Here is a 4,433-nt window from a genome sequence, read left to right as displayed (position 1 = left end):
TGCTGCCCTGCCTCGCACACCCGGCACCGGGCGCTGCCTGCGGCCCGTGCGCCGCCTCCCACCAGCCGCCTTTGTTGGCTGCGGAGCATCCTGGCGGCATCGCCATTGCTCGGAACGGCAGGACGAGAGCCTTTCTTCTCTCTCTTGCCGCTGTGCAGCACCATTTCCAGAATGTAAACCTTGGCACGCGAATCGCTTTATTGGATCGCATTAATGGCTTTAAACACATAACACCCGTCTCGCATTTATACTCTGAGCATATAGCACAGTACATACTCTGGCTGAAATAATGCCGGTTTATGAACATCCTGGCGAGGCACCGAGTCCCAAAGGCCTTCTGCTCGAGCACAGCTCCTGCTGGCAGGCTGCCCCTGAAGCTGTGCCCGCAGGTATCGGTCGGGCAGGGAATTATCCATCGGGCCGGCCCATGCCCTGGCGGCCCCACCCCAGCCCACGGGACTTCCCCACGTACAAATTCTAACTTGTCCAATGAACCAAAACAGCAGCAAACTGCTCTGTTGCAAACTGTGGCAATCAGTGAGTCTGACAAGTTTATAAAATGTGAATTTAATAAATCGATTTGGGGATTTATATAAAAAACCCAAATGGATTTGTGTTCTGCACTAGTTTTAACATTCAAGAAGGGCCACGAAATTCAGCTTGCACAAGCTCATCCTGCAAGGGACTTGCAGAATTAAGCCATAATATTTATAGCACCCTATTTCTTCCCAATTAACCAGGAAACTGATTTGATTAAAGTGAAAACCAAATTCTGTTTACTTACATTGCATTTCTGTGGTTGGCTTGCATAATAGCATAAAGAAGATGGCAGCTGTTACTACCACTCTGGTATTAATATCAGAACTGTTAATCGATTTCACAGTTTATACATGGCACAAAGGTCCTTGTGCATGCTGCCTTTCACACAGATTTATTTGTTTTCCTCCCAGCAAGGTGTCCTTGACATGGCAGAAAAAGTCCGTCCCCCTCAGTATTTGATTTTAAAAAGAAAATAAGAGAATTTTAAGTATGATTTACAAGCAGTGCCAGGCTGATGGCTCTTCTCCAGTGGCTTTTTAATTCAAGCACACAAAGTAACAGGCAATTGCATAGTGAGTGTTCCTACAAGCATTACTCCTGTGTTGGGAGGCTGTGGGGGTTTTTTAGCAGGTTGACCTTACATCTTAGCTCTGAGGTCTTAGACCAGAGGTCCCATCCACTCCACCAGGCACTGTGCCACATAATCCTGGGAAGCTGTGGTGGAAGAAATTCCGTTTGTTTAGGTTATCCCGTTTTCTCCCTTGGCTTTGCAGTGACCGGGATCAAAGCCCCTGACCCCGCTGTCCTCGCGTGCAGCCTCTGTCCTGACCAGTGAAACCATCACCAATGAGTCCTTCCACCTGGACTGCAGCTGAGATGGACCTCCTGCTCACCTGCCCTGACGGAGCCGTGCAGTCCCAACTCCCACACCACCTATTTCATTCTCCAGGAAGCAGGTACATCTTGAACCCCCTCCTTCTTCCTGAAGAAGTGTCTCCAGTGTAGCCCGCTGTTACTTCTCAGCAGTCAGCAAGGAGTGCTGCCAACTCAGAACACTTTCCCTTTGATGCTGTAGTGAATGCTGAACTTGTGTGCAATAATAACTTTTTAATTATTTAACTTCTAAGGATTTTAAGGCTCTTGAAATTCAGAACTCTAAGCCATGGTGTATTCATCATCAGCTTTCTGTACAGAGATCAATTTTAACTGCATCACACACAGCTACAAACAGAGCTTCTGCACATTAAAGATGTGCTGGGGCCATAGAAGACTTTGCAGGTGGACTGACACAATAAAAACCAAAGTTGATTTACATTTAGGGTTTTTTATGTCAGAATAAAAGATGCCCTTTTTGTCCTTCCCCATTTCTGGGAAGGACAATAACAAAACAAAACAGTTCTTTCCTGGCTAGTGAAACATGCTTAGCTCAAGCAGGAAGTGTAACATACACATTCCGTATTTCAAGCCCTGAATTCAGACTAATAACTTTACAGCTTCTGGCAAATACTTAATACTGCCTGTTCCTGCAGTTGCTTTTTAAGGTTTTCACCTTAAATGTTCTGGTAATATATGATCTACAAGAGCAGAGGCTTGCATTTCTTGTTTTAGAATACTTACGTTTTTCTTTCTATCACTGTTTAGAATGCAATAGTACTTTATATTTAAACATTCAATATTAAAAACCAGCTTACAACTAACTTCCCCTTTTCAGATGCTCCTATCGCTAATCTCTTTGTATTTTCTTGGAAAAAAAATAATTTCCTTTCCTGGTTATTAAAATAAGTCTCCTATTATATTTTGGACTAAAACCTCTAGGATTGCTTTTGGAAAGATGAGAGCTATTAAAAGAAAGGGATCTCATAGGAGATAACCAGTACTCCACCCCCAGCAGCTCCGGGGGTGTGGGCAGGAGCTGCTGGGGGACAGCCCCCCCTGAACTGCCCAGCACAGAGCAGCACAGCCCAAGGCCAGCCAGGACCTGGGTCTTCCCAGCCATCCCCTCCTGAGCTCAGTGCCCCACCCGTGTCAGCAGCCAGTTACACAACCCAGGCACAGGCATACTTCCAGCTGCAATGCTGCTGGATTTTCCCATGAGCACTTTTCTGCTCACCAGCACCTTCGAGTGCTGGGCCAGCAGCCCCCAGTCAGCTCCTCGTCAGGCATCAGCCACCTGCACGATTAACATCCCGTACCACAGGCTCAGCAGCCTGGGACACTGAAGAATGCCTGTTTTGTTCTCTTAGTGTGCCATATGTATGGGCCTTTTTCCTTCCTTCTCCTGATATTTATTCAAGTATAGGAGGATTATTTCTGAATTATTCATCATACAGTATCTGATTAGACTGTGGCAGTGCCGGCTCCCACTGCTTAATGAATGAGCCATTAGGCTTTTGCAGATGGTGCCATCAACAGCTCCTCTCGCTGTGTGCTCACCTGCATTTACACAGCAAAAGCAGAGTGCTGAACCTGAACAGGGGTTGGTCCCTGGGGAGCTGGGCACTGGAGGAGATGCCATTGACACGAGGGCTGCAGGAACAGACACCCAGGCACTCCCTACCAGCAGCAGCTGTGCTCGGACTTCTGCCTTCCCACAGCCCACCCATAAAATGGAATAATCACCTACTAAAATAAGGATAAAGGGGAATCCAAAACATGCAGGGCTGGACTCTGAGCAAGTCAGAGGAACGTAGTGAAAGCTGCTGGCAGCCAATTAAGAAACCTCTGCAGCGGGAAGAAGCTCAATTAAATGCAGCATTGTTTCCAGCAAGAGCTATTTTCCTGCTATCTTTCCTCTCTTTACCTCGGGAAACACTGTCCTCATGGACAAGGGTGGCAGCAGCAACGGGGCCTGGCAGTGGCTGCTGATTCCAAGCTGCCTGTGATGATCTTCCTACAATGGAAGCAAAGTTAAAATCAAGGCACCTTGCTGGTTTGTGGCCTGGGAGGCTTTCAAGCACTCAGACTTTCCATGCTGGTCCTTGGCATCTCCTGCTGGAGGAAGGACATCTGATTCATCCCCACCTACCGAAGATGAGTCAGGATTATACAAATTCCATTTAGTTTGTGTAACAACACTACTTCCTGAACAAACCCCTAAACACACAGTGATCAGCAAGAGATGCCCCCAGCTGGGGCTGGTGGCTGGCATGACCTGGTTTTTGGTCCTTCCCTGGGACAGACTGGGGCTATTATCATCATTGCCATTTCTTTCAAATTGCAAACACTGCTGCCTCTACAGTGATTCTTCCACCAAACACAATTTAATAACAACTGAGCTCACTATCAGCTGCAGCTTAAACAACAGCTTGTTGGCTGCTTCCCTCCACTGCCAACCTGATCCCAAGGTCTGCTGGTTTGCTGCAGGCAGTCCTCTAACTCAAGGTGAATCTCCAGTCCTTACCAGTTAACTAAATCAGCTCTGGGCTTTGGCATTACCCACTTCTGCACCCTCTGCCTGACATGACTTTGCCCATGTTAGCAGGGTGAGAGAGAGGGAAGCTGCTCTGCTCCTTGCCCAGCGAGCACTCTACTACCCTACAGAAGTGTTAAAAACACTCAATAACCTTGTTACCCCATAAACTGAGCGTGGTGGCCACCATTAGCCACTGGCAGGGCACCTGCTGCTGCCCCTGGGGGCAGTGCTGGGGTTGCCTCCACCCGCTCCCCCGCTGAGGCTGTGCTTCATGGCCGGCTGCTCACACTGCCTGGGGCAGCTCATCCACCCTTCCAGCCCTGGGGGATCTCTTCTCTTTGTCCCTTCACGTCCCAGACCTCTGCCTCAGAAGTTATGCTCCCACACAGCCACCGTGCAAGAACTGGCTCAGCTTCAGATCAGGCAAAAATCTACATCTTGCCCTGCATGCAAATAACAACCAGGCTGCAAAGGCAACTGC

The sequence above is a fragment of the Manacus vitellinus genome, unplaced genomic scaffold (assembly GCF_001715985.3).
Source record: "Manacus vitellinus isolate BGI_N305 unplaced genomic scaffold, ASM171598v3 scaffold_115_pilon, whole genome shotgun sequence".
Classification (NCBI taxonomy): Eukaryota; Metazoa; Chordata; class Aves; order Passeriformes; family Pipridae; genus Manacus; species Manacus vitellinus.
Note: the sequence above shows the minus strand (reverse complement) of the source record.